Source organism: Protopterus annectens, chromosome 7.part0 (assembly GCF_019279795.1).
Source record: "Protopterus annectens isolate FY-2018-M chromosome 7.part0, PAN1.0, whole genome shotgun sequence".
In the NCBI taxonomy this organism is placed as follows: Eukaryota; Metazoa; Chordata; order Ceratodontiformes; family Protopteridae; genus Protopterus; species Protopterus annectens.
The window spans coordinates 1,192,418,056-1,192,441,034 of NC_056739.1; the positions used below are offsets into that span (position 1 = coordinate 1,192,418,056).

At 41.8% G+C, this 22,979-nt stretch overlaps 1 protein-coding gene across 1 annotated transcript in view; it reads right to left on the minus strand.

Moving 5' to 3' along the window:
* The window catches only part of EFL1 (elongation factor like GTPase 1), a 1,877,823-nt gene that overhangs the window by 1,694,386 nt on the left and 160,458 nt on the right, over positions 1-22,979 (minus strand). The window lies entirely within an intron of this gene.

Consider the following 22,979-nt stretch of genomic DNA (forward strand, 5'->3'; position numbering starts at 1 on the left):
GAAAGGACAGCCAAAATATATCTGGGTCATATGAGTCTGATAGTTCAAAGCTCTAAATGCTACAGGAGCAGCAGTATACACTTTCTTACCAAACCTCTACACAGTTCTGCTGTCTTTGTCAGAGGGAAGCAATTTAGTAGAATGCAATAGCTTTGATGGCTTGTATGAAGCCACCGATACCAAAGAAGGATCAGCAGAGGGACACTTATAACAGAACCTGCAGCCATCAGGCACCTTATAAAACCTATCATGTTTTTAGACGAATCCAACAAGGCAGTGAGAACAGGAGGAACAGCAAAAGGCCTGAGGGACTCCATTTGCAGGAGCTCATAGTACCTCTTCTGATCATCAGATACCTGAGCAAATTCCATTTGTAAAATTCCATCATTTTGAAAACTGTGTCACCAAAAAGAAATTTCCAGAAAAGGAGAGTCAGGGCTAACAGACTCCTCTTCCTCAGAACCATAATCTAAGGGAGAAGGAATCTGGGAAGAATAAGTCAGGGATTCCTCATCAAAATCTACTTCATCATCTGAGGAATCTTGCTCCCTAGGCCTCTTAAGAGGAGTAGAAGGGAGTAGGAACAGAAAGCCATAAGAGCATTAAACAAACCTTGAGTGAAGTTTTGCCTTTCACTCTGTGGGTCTTAAGGGGCAGGAGAAATATGCTTGGCTTTCAGCTTCTTTTAAGGGAGCATCAGCTTTATAAAAGAGAACATCAGCCTTATAGATTTTAGGAGGCTCCAATCCATGACGACACTAGTGTAGTCAGTATCTCTTCCCTCACTAAAATCTGACGAACACCCCTAGGCCCTTCAGAAATAATCATCCAAAGGTTCCCCTATACAGCTGAAGCAGACATCTGCAAGCCCTCCATGGACGCATGGATAGCTGGATCCATACAGGCCTCCAAAGCAGTTGTGGCAGAGGTATCAGACAAAGAAACCAGATAGTCCTCAGGGCTTTCACCAGCCACAAGAGAGATATCTGGTCAGCATCAGAATCAGCTTTCTTGGCCTTCTTCATAGATGACTGTCCTTCAGGCCAGAAGGTATTTCCATAGTGTCATTAGCAAGAAGCTTAAGACATTGGTTCTATAGGTAAATAGGTAGCGAAGAGAGATGACTATACAACGTCTTAAGCATGAAAGCCTGACAGAAAGCACAAGACATACGGTTGTGAGGAGCACCTAAGCAAAATAAACTGCTTGTGATGGTCTTTATGGGGAATCTGTCTCCCACACTGCCATTTCCCTTTTCTGGATGACATGAAACCAACAACTTAACAAAGTAAATGGTGTATTCACTGCTGCAGTCATCACATTTGGGTTATCCCTGCCAGGATAGCCCTCGGCCGGCCCCAATACCAGTGGCTTAGTATTTCTGCATCGATTGCTGTTGCTTCAGGACTGACATCATGTCGTCAGTACTATAAAGTAAGGCAGCTGACACCATTACATCAGTTTTTCTTGCCCTAACCTGTCAGGAACCCCCAAGCAGGAGTCAGGTTCTGGTGGAAGAACCCCACCAGTAGAAAGTATATACCAATATGTCCCTTGTAAGGAAAGAGAAGAAAGAAGAGGGGGAGGGAAACCAGGACTGCAACAGTGAATACACTCAAACATCTGCACTTATGCCAAGTGTACACAACTGTACTATGTTCTTCGTGTTTCACTGATGCAGTCACCACATTTGGGTTGATTCCCAAAGCTGAGGAAATGGGTGGAGGCAGTCAAAGAAACTTGGAGATGGCTATGATGCCCTGCAAGACTGCAGAGGCAAACCCTGCCCTAGATTTGGAGAAGAGAGGTAGGTGGCAATGCTTGATAAAAGTGTGAACAGATGTCCAGGTGGCAGCCTCCAAGATGTCCCTGGTAGGGACTCCTCTGAGGAAAGCTGCAGAGGTGGAGGCTGCTCTGGTGGAGTGAGTCCTGACCCCCTTGGGGGGAGGCTTTCCATGTTGTTTGTAACAGAAATGGATGCAGTGTGCTATCCATTTGGATAGGATTTGTTTGGAGATGGCTTTGCCTTCTGACCCTGTAGCAAAGCTAACCAGCAATTGATCAAACTTTCTGTAGGATTTAGTCCTGTCTAGATAGAATCTGAGGTGTCTGTGCACATCTAGAGAGTGCAGAATCTTTTCCCCCTTGTTATGGGGATTAGGAAAAAAGGTGGGCAAATGAATGGTTTGGTTGAGAGCTACACTGGACACCACCTTGGGCATGAAGGATGGGTTAGTTCTGAGGGATACCCTGTCAGCATGGAAAATGATGAAGGGTTCCACGGCCATGAGTGCTTGTAGCTCAGAGACTCTTCTGGCTGAAGTGATGGCCAGACGGAATGCTATCTTCTAGGAGAGAAATTGTAGCTCTGCAGAAGAAGCTGGTTCAAAAGGTGGCAGGGTAAGCTTTTCCAATACAAAGTTAAGGTCCCAAGCTGTGGTTGGTGCCCTTCTAGGTGGCCTCAAGTTGCTAGCCCCTCTTAGGAACTGTTTGATCAAAGGGTGTGAGAAAAGGGGCTGCTTAGTGGGAAAATGAGCAGTAATAGCAGAGGCATGAGTTTTTATAGAGGATAAAGAGAGGCCACTGTGTGGTAGGTCAGCTAAGTAATGCAGGATGAGAGAGAGGGAGGGCTGTGCCATATTGGCTCCCTTAGCCTGGATCCAGGTGCAGAACTTTTTCCATTTCTCAGCATAAGACTTTCTAGTGCTAGGGCATCTGGCCTCACGGATGACATCTAGAACCTGTTTACCGAGGTTGGCAGATTGGTTCGGGGTTAGTCAATAAGCCAAGCTGCCAAATTGAGTGTCTGCAATTGGTGATGCATGGATTTTCCTTCCCTCTGGGTCAGGAGGTTTGCAATCTGAGGAAGATGCCATGGTGGCAGTGGGGACAGGCTGCGCAGTAAGGGGGTACCAGTGCTGGCGAGACCAGTCTGGAGCTATAAGAATGGTCCTTGGTTTTCCTCCTTTATTTTGAGCAGTACCCTGGGGATGAGAGGTAGTGGAGGAAAGGCATAGACCGACGACTGGCCCAGGGAAAGGACAGGGCATTCACTTTCCAAGCCATGCAGTGATGCTCCCTGGTGCAGAATTTGCTGAGCTGATGGTTGGTGTGACAGGCAAAGAGAATTTTCTGAGCTGATGGCTGGTGTGGGAGGCAAAGAGATCAACCTTCTGGGCGCCCCATTTCCGAGTTATTAGGGTGAAGGTTCTTCTGTTGAGCTGCCATTCGTGTGGGTCCAGAAGATTTATGCTTAATTGGTCTGCCAGAGAGTTGAGAGAGCCTGGTAGGAATTGTGCTAACAGTTGCAGTTGCAGGGCAGGGGCTGTGTTCCAAAGGGTCATGGCCAGCCTGCATAGAGGGTAGGAGCGAGTCCCTACCTGCTTGTTGATATACTACATCACAGTGGTGTTGTCTGTTTTGATCAGGAGAGCCCCTGGAGAGAGAAGGGGTTTGAAAGCTATCAAGGCATGCTGGACAGCCATCATCTCTTTTTGGTTGATGTGCAGAGGTATTTGCTGCGGGCTCCATTGGCCCTGTATGCACCTGCCATCCAGGTGTGCACCCCAAGCATAGTCTGATGTGTTTGTGGTAAGGGTCTGGTCAGCGGAGGGTGGTGAGAAAGACAGTCCCTTGTTGTGGGAGCATGCTGTTGCCCACCAAAGAAAATCTTTTCTGAGGAAAAGAATTATAGGTAGAAAAATCTCCAGGTCTTGAGAGTGTTGACACCAAAGGCTTTTTAGGTAGCACTGAAGTTTCCTCATATGCAGTCTGGCATATGGAAGGAGTAGTATCAAGATGCCATAAACCCCAGCGCTTGCAGGATCTTCCTTGCAAATAACTAGGGCCTGGAGAATAGTTGAGAGAAGTAGGCTGTCAGGAAAATTTGTTTTTCTGGTGTAAGGAATGCCATCTGGGATCCTGTGTTCGGGTTTGCTCCCAGGAAGATAATCCTTTGGGTGGGCACCTGTTTGGATTTCTTTTCGTTGATTGTGTACCCTAGGGAGGTTAGTAGGGCCTTTACAAAGGCCCGGTGCTTGAGCAGCGTTTCTTGGCTGTCTGCCTGAATAAGGCAGTCATCTAAGTATGGGTAAATCTGGGAAGCGCTGACACCTGAAAGTGTTGAGATCCTGCCCCGAAATGGAGATTGCATGATTCCCTGATAGGAATGTGAGGTAAGTCTCTTTTAGATCTGGGGTGGCTAGCCAAATGTCCTTGGAGAGCATGGGTAGCAGCTGCTGGAGGGTAAGCATTTTGAATTTTATCACTAGGAAGGTGTTTAGAATGGATAGATTGAGGATGGGGTGCCAGGTGCCCTCTTTTCTGGGCACCAAAAAAGTCTGGAGTAGAAACCTTGGTCTATCTGTTATGCAGGAATGTGCTCTACTGCCCTCATAGAAAGCAGGGAAAGGATTTGCTTTTGAGCCTCTGCCCACTGGTTTGGAGGTAGATCTGGGAGCACTTTTGGGGTTGGAAGGGTGTGGAAGGAGAATTTGTATCTTTGAGACACTATGTTCAGAACCCAGTGGTCGTTGGTAATGGTGACCCAGGTGCTTGCGTGAAAGGAGAGTTTTCCTCCTAGGGGTACGTGTAGGTGGGCAGGGGCTGGGGGAGGCGAGTCATTGTGAGTTCTTACCGTAAGGGGATGACTTAGAACTCCCTGGTTTTGAAATGGAGGTAGTCCACTGCTTAAATATTTGCATTCCCTGTAGCTGCTATCTCGGGAATCTGATCTCAAAAGATCCTAGACTCTCTGGCATTCCCCAAGCCTTTATTTTGGATAGACTCTTGTTCATAGATTTCATGAACTCACTGCTCTCTAACACATAATTTCAAGCCTTATTCTCTAGGTATGCAACCCTGTGATGGTTAAGTCTTTTGCTTTGGTCAACCCCATCAAAAAAGATTTTCAAGAAATGATAAAGCACCTAATGTTTTGGGACAACACAAGGTTGATCTTAAATTGGAAAAAAAAAACAAGGCTACATAATTTAGCATTCATGTCATATTCTTGTTTTATCTTTGTATCCAAACTATTCATATCATACAATGACCGTCCTATTGAAATAGTCTTTTTATTTAAATATCTTGTTGTTTAATTAGATTCCATAATCTAAGTGACAAACCAAACCCACAATCCAAAAAATTAAATTAACCAGACCCTTTTTGGCTGTCACAAGCTTCTCAAATCCCTCATCACTAATGGCCATTCCAGTGAAGCCAATGGAAATGTATTCTCGCAAATCCAATTAGAATATGGCCGTAAATATGTCTCTCTATAAAACCAGTAAGATCTCTTGGGTCTCCAAAGTCTACATAACCATTTAAGGAGACTAACTTGGCTTTCTCCTGAATCTGATCAGCATGTAACTTCTGTACATAGGGCTTACTGGCTTTCCTTTAATGAATGCACCAAGGTTCTCTTCATCCTCCTCTGCAAAACTCTCCTCATCTCCCTTCCAGGCTGCATCTTAAAATGGTCTGATATAGTACCTCCATAGATCCACAAACCAGCGAGGCTCCACTGCTCCTTGGACCCTCTATTTAGTGTCCTCAGAGCAAGCCCTCTCAGTGTCCATTACAAAGACCTAAAGAGGTCAGCTCATTGAACACAGAGTCCACCCCTGAGTTATGAACTACATACAAACGCACAAAAACTTAGAGTACACCCAAAATGAAGGGCTTCCTGCTTCTCCCATCAATCCATCATCTAAGTCCTCTTGTTCCTTTCTGAGTACAGCTTACATAGCTCATTTTCCCTTTTGCCTATAAAACAGGAAGAAATCAATGTAAGAGTTCACATTAGTGAGGTAGATTTCAACTGTGTTGGTAGGAGAGGTTTCTCATGGTACTGGCTGCCTTATTGTATTTCCTCCTGCCATTTTGAGCTGCAGAAATGGTGAACTAATGGTAATTGTAGGGCTGCTAGATGAAGCAGCAAGCAACCATTTCCCACTGATTTAGGGTGCATCAGGTGACTGGTGCCAGAGTGTCACACACAGACACTGTTAGCACTACTTTCCTGCAACATGATCAAACCTTTTACATGGCATATCTCAACCCTTAAAAAATCCATAAATACAGAGTCTGGGCACGACAGGAATTTTACATCCCCGGGTAACAACAATATAGCTGAAAAACTATGTTGATGGGTCTCCATTAACAACCCACAAGAAACAGTAACAGTGGTCGACTTTGAGCATTGACTGTTAATCCATAAAAAAATGATTCCACGAACAATACAATCAACTTATTTGGCTCCTCTCAACTTATTTCCATTTCTAGCAAATACATCAAAAAAGTACTACATATTGTACTTAAATTGGATTCTTACCAAACATTCCCAGCAAAATTAATTCCACAAGTTCCCTCCATGACAACTTAAGTGACGTTGTCACCACATTTGCCTTCAGAGATTTCAAATGTATCCAAAAATTTCATTGCTACAACTAAGCATGCAACTTGTCCACCTGCTAAAAAGGCATTTTTTTAACTCAGACTAGTCAATCTGTCAAGTGGTGGCTATTATAAATACCAAAATGTGATTAAGCTGTATTCAATATTGCATTCTTAAAATACTAAATTAACTTGCCCCAATCAGAACCAAAAGAGTTAAATTCAGTCCGGCACCCTGGCTATTTAAACAAATAAAACTGCTCATGAATCAGACATACAAAACATGGAATTACTGGAAACAAACAAAACCAAACTAAACCTTAAAAACTCTATAAACAGCTGAAAAACATTACCGATAACATGATCAAATCAGACAAAAGCACATTACATAAACTCCCAAAGTTCTGATTGTTCTAACCCTAAACGGTTTTGGTTTTTAATAAATCAGCTCCTTCATCCAGGCCATACTACTCAACCACCTACCTCCCCCTTAACAATCACTGCCACAACCCCCAGCTTACCACCATTCCCAGAACCAGAACATCACCTTAAAAAATCCATTCAACCCATACGCACGTCCACTTTTCTCCTTAAATCAAAACCTACAACTCTTGCCCAAGTTAACATACTAGCAGAACACATCAAAAGTGCAGCAGATGCCCTAGCTTATCTTGTCTTTCTCTTAATTAACTCATCATTTAAGGAAAATGATGAACCTGAGCTCTGGAAAAAATCTTACATATTACGTCTGCATAAAGGTGGAAATTCTACAATTACCCCTAACTACTGACATCCAGAAAAAAACTAAATGAAAACTCCAGCCAAGCTAGAACTTCCAATGAGTGACCTCCCAAACCTCCTGAAACAGAGGCACATGGGATATATGCAAATGACCCTTATGAACATCAGGTGACATCCACACAAATTCTGGAGCCACACAACTATTTTCACAACATAGCAAAAATCCTTCCAAAAGGCAAAGTAATACTAACCTTAAAACTGCACATATCAAGACCTGTAGCAATACTAAAAGGCAAAAAAATGGGCATGATTAGAAACCTGGCTAGCTATGAAACAGCCTCAACTACTATCACAGACACCTGGATGAAAGACTATTCCTACCCATTAGTCTCTACATAAAAAATATTCACGCCATGGTTTCAGACTATAGTCCATGCCCTGGGCCAGATACAGATAACAACACAATCAATCAAAATTCTTCACCTGAAATTATCACAGGCAGCAACAACATGGGTACAAAGTCACCAAACACTAGCTAAATATCTGAACCTCAACATAGCCTCAGTATACATTCATTCCTCATCCCTAGCCTCAATCATTCAGCAAGTCTTACAAGGAATATTACCAAATGGCATCCCTAAAAATATAATTACTTTTAGTGACCACTGCTGTCTTATAGTAGCACCTCAGATAATTGGAAAACCATTCCCCTCACAAAAACTTCATAGCCTTAAAAAAAATCTTTGATAACACAGATTGGACTCCATTATTTTCTTCCACTGACTCTACCTGCTTTGCAACTCTTAATATTTTAACAAGTGTATAAAACACACTCTTGCCCTCTACGCGTAGAAGCCACAGAGGGCAAATTAGCCCCTGGCTAACAGAAAAACTAAAAAAACTTAATGAGACAGACAGTGCTTGAAAAGCCTTGATAAAAAAACTTTCCAGCAACCAACTACACCAGTCCTGTCTTGAACATAGGAAAACACAAACTGCAATTAATTCTGCCACACCACTTTAAACAAGAAGGAACAAACTGCTACCTCTAGCAACCACACACTATTCTGGAGAGAAAGCAAACAAATTACAACAAATGCAGCAAATCTTACAAGGAATGTTCTTAATTGCCAGCTGTAAAAACACCATTATTTTATGCGTTTACTAAACCTTCTTAGCTACAAACACCATATGCGGGACAAACAATAACTTTCCTAACAACTATAAATTCTTTCTGACTTCTTTAATACAAGCAATCAGACCTACCTGATTCCCAGCAAGATGCAAATTCTTCCTTCTCATCACAGCTATATCTCCTTGCAGAATATGCTGCAGTCTTTCACTTTTCCAAAATTTCTTATAAGGCCATTCAGAAACACCAAAGACAAATTAACCCCTTTTCTGCCAACCTTAGCCCACTTCATCCCACTTTCCACATAAAGGTAGCAGACAATATCTTTACGACACTGACCCATACTTTTAACCTATCTCTGACACTGGAAATAGTACCACCAGCCTTTAAGCACTCCTCCCCCAAAGTTGTCACACCTCATGAACTAAGATTATAAGCCCATCTGCATTCTGTACCCTACAGCAAAAATATTCAAAAAACTACATATTACTCAAGCACATTAATAGATACGGCCTCTTCTCAGACCATCAACGTGGTTTTTGGAACTCCTTTAGCACAACAGCATTGTTAACAGCTACTGACACCATTTATAGGAATCTAAATGACAGACTGATCACAGTGAGAGCATTTGAGACTGTCAACCATAACATACTACTCAATCTCAGGAGACTTAACATTGCAGACGGTACTAAAAGCACTGTTGAAAGGAGATGGCCAACACCGGTCAGCCACAGAACAGATCCAAAGTTTATTTAATGCGATAACTTTCCAAAATACATGTAACGTTAAACGCTTAATGAAACAACGTGTTTTTCGTCTAAAACTCAGACTTCTTCAGACATCAATAAAACAATCTGTTAATTAATTAATCAACAATATTTATAGATACAGGCTATTTCAAATAGTCCAATCAGGAACCAAAATCATGAATAATTAACAATGGACTCTAAAAATGAACACTTCGTATTAAATGAAACATCTAATTATTTGGTATCATGTGGTGGATGATAAACAAAAATTATTACATATCGAAAGTCATAAAATGAATAATTATAACTTCCCATCAAGTTTATTACATTCATAACTCGACACTCAAATGTATATATGTAGGGATACTTCCATATCTGTGATTAACACTCCCCTCTAGTGGTCTTTGACCAAAATGACAAGTCACATCAAAACATTCACTGCATATCTAAAATGTATTTCTATAAATATATATATTATAGTGGGTATATAGATATAAATAAAATTAAAAATAATAAAACCATACCCAATAAATATCAATATTAATATAAATACTGTGTGTTTCATAAATCAATTGTTGTTTCATTAAGCGTTTAACGTTACATGTATTTTGGAAAGTTATCGCATTAAATAAACTTTGGATCTATTCTGTGGCTGACCGGTGTTGGGCATCTCCTTTCAACAGTGCTTTTAGTGTTTATTGGTTGGTTTTTGCACTGTTTCTTCTATTATTCGTGGTTATTGCAGACGGTACCACTAACTGGTTCAGCAATTGCCTCTACAATAGGACCTTCCAAGTTCTTTTTGACAACCAAGACACTAATAAGGAAACCATAAATACAGGCATTCCACACGGCTCTGTACTTAACCCTTTGCTCTTTTCACTCCATACTAATGATGTTAGGAAAATCTATTCCAACACATTTCATGATATATACAGATGACATATTACTCATGGGATCTAATAAGTCACACTGAAAACTTCAGTCAAAGCTACAATTCTTCTCCAGTGTTTGCCTGCAGTGCATTAGTAACAAGTTACTTATTGACACTAACAAAAACAATCTTATATTATTTGTTTCCCTCAAAAAGAAAGAGGTCTACCAAATATTAACATTAATGACTTACAGGCAACTACATCTCCAATGTTCCAAAAACGGATGACCCAGACTAAGTCCAAGTACAACAATATTCCAAAAATGGACAGAGCTTTCCTTATAACCTACATCTCCAATGTCTCATAATACAAATACTGTGGACTAACACTAGAACCATCTCTTACATGTACAGCTCATACTGATAATATCAAAACCAATACTATGAAGTCAGGTTATGTTATAAAATGGCTCACTTACCATCCCCAATTGCAAGATCAGTAGTATTATAGCCCTACACTGACCTCATAACATTTACAAATTGCAGGTTGTAGAAAACTACATTTTCTGATTCACCCTCCTTGCAGACTCACAGATCCATCATGGTGACCTAATTAGTAAAAGCAAATGATGTGAGTAAAAGATAAGGTCACTTTTCTGTAAAAAACTATAAATTCAGAATACTGCCCTCCTCTGAGAACAAAACTGACTACAACAGAATAAGTGTACTCTTTGAATAACAGTCAAGAATATAACAATGCTTATCATGCCACGTTTTAAAATAGCAATTGGCGAAAATGCTTCCTCTAGTTCTGGACCAGCAACCTAGAACCACTAACTACCAGAAATCGATCTAAACCCTGACTCACTGCATGATTTTTAAAAAAAGCATTGCATAATGACCTCATTAATATTGTCATGTACAAATGCTTTACAGACCGTGGCTAAAAAGGCTTTACATTCTATAACATAGCTATTTACAGTGTTTAAATGGAGACAAGAGCAAATAGACATTTAAGAATTCTGGTATATACAGTAGCTAGCAGCATTTTTCTTACTTGTTTTATCATACTATGTCAAAAATACATTTTTGTTATGTAAGCCGCAGTGGTATAGGGGTAGCATTGTTGCCTCACAGCAAGAGGTTCGCCTGTTCGATTCTTGGTTGGAGTGCCTTCTGTGTGGAGTCTGCATGTCCTCCCCGCGGTCGAGTGACCTCCGAAAGACATGCGTGAATGGGTGTGCCTTCGCTGAAGGTTGGCAGTCCGGTTGGCAACTCGGCACCATAAAAATAGACTGCCAATCATTAGCGGACCGGAGTACCGCTGTGGCGATCTCTAACCGGGAAAAGCCAAAAAGACAAAACAAAACATTCCACATAGTTGATGAATTTTAATCATACAAAGCTATACCATTTGTTATGCTAACTTCAATTTTCAAACTTGTTTTTTTGCACTATTTCCTACTTCTCTCCACAAAATGTAATTGAGCTTTTTTTTTTTTTTGATAATGCTGTCAAAGGCTGGGTCATGGCTAAAAAAGTTCAGCAGAGCCACCCATCTACCTGGTTAACAAATACCAAATCAAATAAATAAATAAATGAATAAGAATTATCTTGTATACAGCACTGATTTCATCTACATCACAGTACAGCCAGTGCCCTTCTCAGTTTCACCACCTCCATTAACCATAACAAAAATGCAAACATGATACCATCAGTTTTTCTTTACTTGTCTAAGGTATTCAAGTACTACACTAGATACTATCATCTCTCTCCTGTTTTGACAGCTATTTCTCTACGTCTCTCTGGCAGACAATAGGCTGTGAAGTGGCAAACGGACATACACTCCCTTCTCTCTGTATCTATGGGTGTCCCTTCAAAGTTTTATTCAGGGTCCTCTTCTTCTCAACATATTCACACTATCCCTACATAGCAAGTAAACATGCCACCATCATGCACCACACACATGACTTTACACTCATCTGTTCTGCCAAAAACATGGAAAACATGCAACAGCTAACCAAGGAATGCCTCCATTCTGTTGAGATTTGGCTTCATAGCTCTCAGTTGCTCTTGAACCCCCCAAAAAAAAATGCAAGATATTATTTATCCCTAAAACAATACTATGAATAAAAAGTATAAAAAAAATAATGCTATGAACAGAAGTCTCTCTCTATTAACTTCTTTGAACACTGAAGTAGTGACTCATACTAAACTACCAGGGATCATTATCAATGAAATCATGAAATTTGACTGCCATATAAAACAAGCTGTTAAACACACAGTTTCAACTTGCCTACTACCATTCTACTTGGCCCTCCCATTTTTATTAATCTCCAAGCTACCCAGTCCTACCCAACTTCAGCAACGCTACAACAAAGTAGCAAAATTTGCAGCTAATACACTTTACAAATCTCATCACTATCTGGCTATAAAACAAATCTACTTGACTGAATCATAATGCTTCCTAATCCATTAGCAAATAGTGATGACTCATAACCCGATTTACAAATCTGAAAAGTGTCAAATTCTTGATCATATCCTGCAACACTATACACTGAACAGAACTGTTCGGTCTGTAAACAACTTCCACTGCTACTAACCAAATCAAAAAATTCTGCAAGTAACTCCCTCTATTCTTCCTACATCTCAAAACTCTGGAACTCCAGTCTTTCTCTAAAACTAGTCAATAACCTTTAAGATTTAAGCAACACATGAAACACCTCATTGATACATGGTCATGTGATCATCATCTTCTTTCTTCTTTTTCTTTCGGCTGCTCCCAATAGAAGTTGCCACAGTGGTTCACCTGTTTCTAGTTCTTCCTGTCCTATGCATCTTGCTATGTCACACCAACCAACCACATGTCATCTCTCAACACATCCATAAACCTTATCGTAGACCTTCCTCTTTTCTTCTTACCTGGCAGCTCCATCCTTAGCATCCTTCTCCCAATATACCCAGCATCCCTCATCAGCACATGTCCAAACCAAGCAATCTCGACTCTCTGGCTTTGTCTCCAAACCATCCCACCTGAGCTGAATCTCTAATATACTAATTTCTAATCCTGTCCACCCTTGTCACACCCAGTTCAAATCTTAACATCTTTAACTCTGCCACCTCCAGCTCTGACTCATGTCTTTTTGTCAGTGCCATCTCCAACCCATATAACATGGATGGTCTCACTACCATCTTTGTAGACCTTCCATTTCACTCTTAATGGTATCGGTCTGTCATAAATCACTCCTGACACTCTTCTTCACCTCTCTTCCACGCTCACCGTCACTCTGAACTACTGATCCCAAGTATTTAAACTCATCCACCTTTGGTAACTCTACTCCCTGCATTCCCACCATTCCTCAGTCCTTCATTTCTCTCCTCTCTAGAGCATATTTCTACCTCACCAGGGTATCCTCAACCTGTTGCCTACACAATGTCTTCCACAAACATCACAGTCCATGGGTACTTCTGTCTGATCTCGTCTGTCAACCTGCCCATCACCACTGCAAATAAGAAAGGGCTCAGAGCTGAAACTTGATGTAATCCCACCTCCGCCTTGAATGCATCCATCACTCCAACCGCAGACCTCACCACTGTCACACTGCTCTCATACATATCCTGTTCCATTCTTACATACTTCTCTGCCACTTCCAACTTCCTCATACAGTGCCACAACTCTTCTCTAGGCACCCTGTCATATGCTTTCTCTAAGTCCACAAAGACACGATGAAACTCCTTCTGACCCTCTCTATATACTTCTCCATCAACACACTCAGAGCAAACATCACATCTGTAGTGCTCCTTCCTGGCATGAAACCATACTGCTGCTCACTAATCATCACTTCCCTTCTTAACCTAGCTTCCACTGCTCTTTTCCATAACTTCATGCTGTGACTGATCAATTTTATCCCTCTGTACTTCCTACAGATCTGCACACCACCCTTAAACTTAAAAATCTGTACCAATACATGTCTCCACTCCTCAGGCATCCTCTCGCTTTCAAAGATTTCGTTAAACAATCTGGTTAAAAAAACTCCACTGTCATCTGTCCTAAATGCATCCATGCTTCCACAAATACGTCATCTGGACCAACAGGCTTTTCATTTTTCATTCTCTTCATAGCTGCCCTTACTTCCTCTTAGTTAATCCATTGCACTTTCTGATTCACTATCCCCCATCATCCAACCTTCTCTCCTTCTCATTCTCTTCATTCATCAGCCCCTCAAAGTACTCTTTCCATCTGCTCAACACAGTCTCCTCGCTTGTGAGTACGTTTCCCTCCTTATCCTTTATCACCCTAACCAGCTGCAAATCTTTCCCAGCACAGTCCTTCTGTCTAGCCAATCAGTACAGGTCCTTTTCTCCCTCCTTAGTGTCCACGCTTTCAAACAACTCACCATACAGTTTATCCTTGGTCTTCACCGCCTCTCTCTTCACCATACTCCTCATCTCCTTGTAATCCTGCCTGTTTTCTTCATCTCTTTGACAATCCCACTTCTTTGCCAATCTCTTTCTCTGCATACTCTCCTGTACTTCCTCATTCCAAGACCAGGTCTCCTTGTCCTCCTTCCTCTGTCCAGATGTCACACTAAAGCACCTTTCTAGCAGTCTCCCTTACCAGCTCTGCTGTAGTTACCCAGCTATTTGGTAACTCTTCACTGCCCCCCAGTGCCTGTCTTAACTGTTCTCTGGACTCCACTTCATAATCATCCTTTCTCAACTTCCACCATTTGATCCTTGGCACTGCCCTCACTCTCCTCCTCTTGATTGCCAAAGTCATCCTACAGACCACCATCCTATGCTGCCTAACTATGCTTTCCCCTGTCACCACTTTGCAGTCTCCAATCTCCTTCAGACTGGCCCTCCTGCATAGGAAATAATCTGTGTGCATCTTTTTCCACTCTTGTACGTCACCCTACGCTACTCCCTCTTCTTAAAATATGTATTCACCATAGCCATGTCCATTCTTTTAGCAAAATACACTACTATCTGATCTTCTGCATTCCTCTCCTTAACACCATATCTACCCATCACCTCCTCATCCCCTCTGTTCCCTTCATCAACATGCCTACTGAAATCTGCTCCAATGACCATTCTCTCACCCTTGGGTACACTCTCCACCACTTCATTCAACTTGTTCGAAAAAGTACAGTTTTGTACCTACCATAAATGTAGATGTTCGAAGATCCACATTGCTGCAGTCCTTACATATGGGTAGTCCGCTGTCCTCGGTCGGCCCGAATACCAAAGTATTAGGCTGACGTCGGTCAAGGCGCTTAAAACTGACATCAGGACGTCAGGGTACAAAAGCGCATGACAGACGTCATTTCCTCAGTCTTTTCTTGCCCCAGATGTCAGAAGGCCCTAACAAGAAAGGCCACAGCCAAAAACCAGCAAAAACTAACCAACCACCCGTGCACTAACCATATTTACAATATGTACAACACAAACCACACCACCACCTTCAACAACAGAGGGAAGGAGGGAGGGTGGACTGCAGCAATGTGGATCTTGAACATCTACATTTATGGTAGGTACAAAACTGTACTATGTTCTTCATCTCACATTGCTGCAGTCCTTACATATGGGTAGAATCCCAAAGCAGAGGTAAGGGAGGATGGCAAAACTATAAAGCATTAGGAGCTGCCAAAATGCCCTGTAAAATTGCAGTGGCAAATCCAGCCCTAGATTTAGAGTAAAGTGGAAGGTGGTAATGCTTAGAGAAAGTATGCACTGAACTCCAAGTAGCTGCTTCCAAAATATCTTTAGTAGCCACCCCCTTAAAAAGCTGTAGAAGTGGCAGTAGCCCTAGTGGAATGAGGCCTAATCCCAGCTGGAATCTCCTTACCATGATGGGAATAACAGAAAGCAATACAAAACCAATCCACTTAGAAATAGTTTGTTTTGAAACAGGTTTGCCCTGAGAACCCAAAGCAAAAGAAACAAACAACTGCTGAGACTGCCTGAACCCTTTAGTTCTGCTCAAATAATATCGCAACGGTCTGTGTATATCCAAAGTGTGCAAAATCCCTTCCCCTTTCTTTTTCCGGTTTGCATCAAAAGAAGGCAAACGAATACTTTCGTTTAAAGCCACACTAGAAACCACTTTAGGCATAAAAGAAGGGTTAGTGCCTTAAAGACACCCTATCCTTGTGGAAAATTAAGAAAGGCTCAACTGCCATAAGGGCCTGTAATTCAGAAACCCTTCTCGCAGAGGTAATGGCCAACAAAAAGGCAGTCTTCCATGATAAATATTTCAACTCTGCCGATGCTGCAGGCTCAAAAGGTTGTAGAGTGAGTTTCTCCAACACAAAATTGAGATCCCAAGCAGGAGTAGGAGCTCTCATTGGGGTCTTATATTCTTTGCCCCTCTAAGGAATTGCTTAAACAAAGGCTGAGAAAATAATGGTGGGTCACAGTCATAGTGAGCAGAAATTGCTGCAGCATGAACCTTTATAGAGGAGAAGGACAAACCTTTGTCCAATAACTCAGTAAGGTATTGAAGCGCACACTTAAATTAGGTTTAGAAACATCAAAGTCCTTTGCTGTACTCCAAAATAAAAATCTCCTCCATTTATCTGCGTAAACTTTCCTTGTACTAGGCCTTCTGGCCTCCAAAATAACATTCAAAACTTGTTGTGGAAGCTGAGACCCTCAGGGTTTAAAACAGAATGTGCCAGGCTGTCAGATGTAGAGAATGAAGTTTGACATTGAGTAAATGACTGTTCTCCTAAGACAGCAGGTGAGGAATCGAAGGCAAAGGCCATGGAGGCTCCTGTACCAGACTTCTCAGTAATGGGTACCAGTGCTGTCGAGGCCAATCTGGAGCTATTAAAATCATGTTTGGCTTGTCCTGTCTGACCTTCAGCAGTACCTTTGGGAGGAGAGGCAGAGGTGGAAAGGCATACACGTGAAGATTGCTCCAATTGAATGAGAGCATCCACTTTCAAGCTGTGGGATGAAACCTTTTGTGCAAAACTTTGGCAGCTGGTAATTTAGTGGAGAAGCGAACAGATCTATGTCTGGAGTTCCCCATAACACTGTCAATCTCTGAAATACATGAGGATCAATTTCCACTCGTGGGGATCCATAATTTGTCTGCTCAACACATCTGCTAAGGAGTTCTGTGCTCCTGGCAGAAACCTTGCCTGAAGATTTAGCTGTAAACTGAGAGCAGTCTCCCACAAAATCATTGCTTGTCTGCATAGAGGATAAGAATGCATTCCCCCTTGCTTGTTGATGTACCACATGACAGTTGTGTTGTCTGTTTGAATCAACACCTGCCCTGGAAGAAGTAAATCTTTGAAAGCTATCAATGCAAATTGGACTGCTAACATCTCCTTCAAGTTGATATGTAGATGTTGAAGTCTGGCAGGCCATGTGTCTTGTACCCATTTTCCATTTAGATGAGCTCCCCGCTTTGTCTGAGGCATCTGTCGTTAAAATCTGACTCGCCTCTGGCCGGGTCACAGAGAGTCCCTTGTTTAGGTGACATTCCTGAGCCCACCACAAAAATTCTTTTTGAATGCAAGGTATTATCTGAATGACAGTGTCCAAATCTTGGCAGTGCTGTGTCCATACATTCTTGAGATACCACTGTAGCTTCCTCATATGCAGTTTGGCATTGGGAAGTACCAGAATACAAGATGCCATGAACCCCAAGGCTTGAAGGACTGTCCTTGCAGTCAGCCTGGACTGACGAGACAATTGGTGGAAGTAAAGAAAGATTCTTTTGTTTGTCCGGGGTCAAAAGGCCATCTGGGATGCTGTATTCAGTCTCACACCCAGAAAGCACATGTCCTGAGAGGGTACTAGACTGGACTTTATTTCGTTCACAGAATACCCCAGGCATCTTAACACTGCCATCACATACTGTAAATGATGAAGTTTTCCTTGGGCCAGAATCAGGCAATCGTCCAAATAAGGATAGATTTGTATTCCTCTTAGCCTGAAAAAAGCTACCACTGGAGCCAGAACCTTCGTGAACACTCTGGGCGCAGTAGATAAGCCAAAGGGCAATGCAGAGAACTGATAATGTGAAGTCCCAGCCAGCGCAGATACTTCCTGCAATTGGGCCTGATAGGCACATGAAGGTAAGCTTCCTTGAGATCCAGAGTCACCATCCAGTGATCTTTGCCCAGCAGAGGTAAAAGCTGTTGTAACGTCAACATTTTGAACTTGGGAATGTCCAGATATGTGTTGAGGATAGATAAATCCAAAATTGGTCTCCACGTGTTTCCTTTCTTTGGTACTAGAAACAGGCGAGAATAAAATCCTAGGCCCACTTCTGGCAGAGGGACCGGTTGTATGGCCCCTATTTGAAGTAGTAGAAATTTGTTTGTGAGCCTCTAGTCTTTGCTGAGGAGGCGTCCGGCATGCCTTTGAAAGGAGGCAAGGTATGGAAATAAAACTTGTAACCCTGGTGTATGATATCCAATACCCATTTGTCTTGGGTAATCAACATCCAATTTTCCTTGAAGAGTGCTAACCTTCCTCCCAAAGGTGCTGCCAGGCAAGAAGGATCTGGCAGCTGAAAAGTAGGTCATTGGGCCTGTTTACGAAAGGACTGGCCCCTGCCCTCACCGAAAATTGTGCAGGTGAACTCCTGTTCTAGGTCTGAAAGAACTCTGAGCTCTGCCCCTACCACGTCTAGATCTACCCCTAGACTGAGAATCATAAGAAGGATCGTCCACCCCTTAGCAGGCCAATTCCTACTAAACTTGGAGGCTGAACTTGCAAAAATCTTTAACAGCCTGCATAGACTTAGCCTTGTCTTCCATTTTCTTCAAGACTGACTCCACAGGTGAACCAAACAACACATCAGACTGCAAAGGAGCATCCAAAATCCTTGTCTTAACATGGTCAGATAAATTCTGATCCTTCAGCCAGGCGTGCCTGCGAAGAACTGAGCCAGTGGCAGCCACCCTAGGCGAGCCCTGCACAGCATCAAAACCACACTGTAATGAATGCTTACCCACCTGTTCAGAGACATGCACCAAATCTTGTAATTCTTTACACTCAATGCCTTCCAGAGCATCCACCTTAGACTTCAATTGAGAAAGAAGAAAGTTTTGATATTTCAACATATGAAACTGGCAATTCAAAGCCCTCATAGCTAAGGTAGAAGATGTATAGACTTTCTTTCCCCATCTATCCAAAGCTCTGGCTTCTTTATCTAGAGGAACCAGATTTTTTACAACAGAGGCCTTGACACCCTTAGGTCCCTGACTAATAGTTTCTGGGTCCGCCCTAGGACTCTTATAAAGATATTTATGAGCCTCAGGCACCCTGTAATACCTATCCGGTTTAACAGGAGCAGGAGGCAGAGAATCAGGATTAAGTGAAGCCTCTGCAAACACATCTTCCACAACATCCAGAACAGGGGGTATAGCCAAGGGCCTATGCTGGGGTAACAGCAAAAATTCCCTAAGCCTTTTCCGAGAATCAGAGAAGTCCTGACCTTCCCACTTAAAATGTTCCCTCATAGAATGAAGTGTCTCTGAAAAGAAAAATCCTCTGGAGGAGAAGCAGAAGGAGTGGAATCATCTGCATCAGAATCAGAATAAGGAGAGTACTCCTGCAAGTCTTCAGCTGAAGACTCTGAAACATCGAAGCCTGCTCAAAACTTCCCAACTCTGGCTCCACCCTAGGCCTCTTATCAGGAGGGGCAAAGAACCTCTAATCAGAGTAATCAAATCTTCTGCCATTTTAAGCATGTGCTTCTTAGGCACAGACCCTGCTGAACTAGGAGTGACACCAACAGAAGCTAAAACTGGCCTGCCTCTGGGAGAAGCCTTGGAAACAGAAGGAGAAGGCCTAACCACCCTCGGAAGGGAGGGAGTACAGTAACTTGAGAAGCCCCTTCAGCCTGACCTGCCTCCTGAGAGACCACCTCCTGCAAAACAAAGTCTCCCCTGAGACTCCAGAGAAGTCTCCGTCGGAACCACCGGTTCCACTGAAACCTCTAAAGAACCGGCGTCCGAACGGACGACTCATCTTGCCTGGGTTTAACTGCTTTGTCTTTGCGCTTCTTCCGTCGGCATATTATAATTGCACCGCTTCCCAAAGACCAGCCTAGCACAATCTAACCTTAATAGTGCGTTTATTGAACCTAGCACAAAGCGACACCCAACAACATCGTGCTCAGGCCCCAAACAAGGAATACACAAAGAATGATAATCCCTATGCGGTATCTGTTTCCCACAAGAAATACAGTTATTCACTTTTTCTGACATCCGTAAAACACTGAGGCAAGAAAAACAAAATATTCCCCACGGGGTACTTAGCCAACTTGGATTCGGTCTGAAACTCCAAATTGAAAAATTTCAGAGCGCGGCACTTGCGCTGCTTCTGCATCGGACCATGCGGCAAAAAAGACTGAGGAAATGACGTCGGTCATGCGCTTTTGTACCCTGACGTCCTGATGTCAGTTTTAAGCGCCTTGACCGACGTCAGCCTAATACTTTGGTATTCGGGCCGACCGAGGACAGCGGACTACCCATATGTAAGGACTGCAGCAATGTGAGATGAAGAACATCTTTTCTTTCTCATCAATCACACATCCAACTTGCAGAGCATATGCACCAACAACATTCATCATCACGGCATCAATTTCCAGCTTCATAAACATCACTCTGACACTTTTTTTCACCTCCAAAACTCTCTTGACATATCATTCCTTCAGGATAGCCCCTACCCGATTTCTCCTCCCATCCACACCATGGTAGAACAATTTGAACCTGCCTCTAATACATCTGGCCTTACTCCCCTTCCATCAAGTCTCCTGCAAGCACAATATATCAACCTTCCTTCTCATAAAATTCAAATTAAAACAAAATACTGCAGTATCATAGTATATCATGTATTCAGTATCATGTGATATGTCTGGATAAACCTCTACTCATTTACAGCCTCTGGACTAAATTAAATATAGCCAGTCCAGCTATCCTACAAACATAGAAGATTATGATAGGGTTGCCAATCCTAATCGTCTTATATATTTGAGACATGGATGCCAAGAAATTAACCACGAGAGCAAAGCTAGAATCGGATACCCAATCATAATTCTTTCTAGTGCATGGAACTTTATCTGCTCTATATACTACAAGTTACAGTAAAAAAGAAAAAAAAATAAACACTAAGTATTTTGCTAGCTTTCAAAACTGTAAAGCACTTGGCGACAAAAAGGCAGTGCAACACAGTCCTTTACATTTACACTCATCTTTCCTGCCTCTCAACTGTCCAGATTTTCACAGAAAGTCCAGATTATTGCTTAACATTTTTGGTATGTTTCTCAAAATTTGTGGTTTTCAGAGAAATCACTGATGACTGAAGTCGCTAAATAATGAAAGTTTCACAGTTCGCATCCTTTACAAAATGCAGACAAATGCACTTCCTGTTATTCAAGCTATTTATGTGACACCTTATCTGTACAGACAGCAGGTAGAAACAAATCTTTTGCTCTGCCATGGTAATTTGCTTGACAGCTCTGGCAGATTTCACTGGCTAGCACAAGAGCTGATCTTAACTTCAGCACTGAGTGTTTAACATTTGATACGGTCGGGGTCTTCTTGCACCACTTCAGCACTTAATCGGTTTGTCTTTTTCCGAATATCAGAGCATAAATCACTGCACCCCAAGCACTACAACAATATTACTTCCAGGTTTAGAGCTACTGTTCACCACCCTCTGCCACCTAATTGTCCTCCACTATACAACTACACTTTCTTTTTCTTATAACTTACTACTAGACCCTCTCATAGCAGTGGACTTTTGCCTCTGCTTCATCTTCAATATCTTATCTGAGGATGCTGCCTTCAACCTTTTTACCATCTTCTCTTACTTGATCTGTCCTACTAACTCATAAATTTAACACTTACTACCTATGCAAAGCTGTAGATGCAAAATTCCATGTCCAGCTTTCTCTACAAACTACTATTCTTAACTGAAGAAAATTGACTTTTTTATGCATATTGTCTAATTTTAATTCCAGTGTCTTTGAACTTAGAATACTATGATACTGCAGTATTTTCTCTCCATTTTAGCTGCAATGCATTTTTTGCTCTAACACTTTTGAACTTTTTATTTTGTTTAAACTGTACGACTATTCTTGATCATAATCATTACTGTAATTCTGTTTTACATATTGTATTTGGGTTGTTTCTGAAACTTTTGTGTAACAACACTTGTGCACTGTGGAGCTTTTCTGCTCAGGCCTTCACTGAAAAAGGCCTTCATCCCCAGATGGGATACTCCATTTAACAAATGCAAATAAATACAACTGAATGGTGCATTTTACTGGCTATTTACTGCATGTATTGAGATGTGAAAATGTGCTTTCAAATGAAAAATAAATCTCAGAGTGATGCAGTTTGTAGAAGGCAAACTGATAATGGCTAAAAGATATAACTTGGAGTAGTTGAAGGGAAAGAGTTACTAAGAGATGCTGAAGGCAACTGTAGTGGCTTGTTTCAAGAATGTATGGATCATATATGTATAAAAAAAAAAAACCTTACTCACTCAGATGTTAAAGTAAAATTTAGCAAATCTGAAGAAGGTGGAGATAATGGTGGGCTGCATGGGCCCTTCATCAGCACTTCTGCATCCATGCATTTGTTTTCACATTGAAAACTGTGTCCAGTAATAACCAGGTAGTGATGGTGGTAGCTGTAGTAACAGCACAAGGCTCAAACTTACTAAGGACATACCTTCTATTCACAGGATAGATTTTTTTTTTATTTTCCATTTACAAATCTTTTCATTCTTTGTAGATATTTTGAGCAAACCATCTATTCATAAACCTTTGGCAACAATAGATTTTGGCTATTTTTGAGGTATAATGCTAGATGCATTAGAAGCCTTAGAAGCCTATAAAGATTTGATATTAGTATGAAAACTTGAGTCTTTTCAGCTTTCAGTCTGCAAAAATGACATCTGGCAATTGCATCACCATCATGCATGCAGTGTTTTTCACCTAACTGTTTTTTTCCCCCTCAGACAGTCTTCTCAACATTGGTACTAACCCACTGTGTATGACCACGTCTCTTCATCAACAATTCTCCACATTTGGTTACTAGTTTACTATACT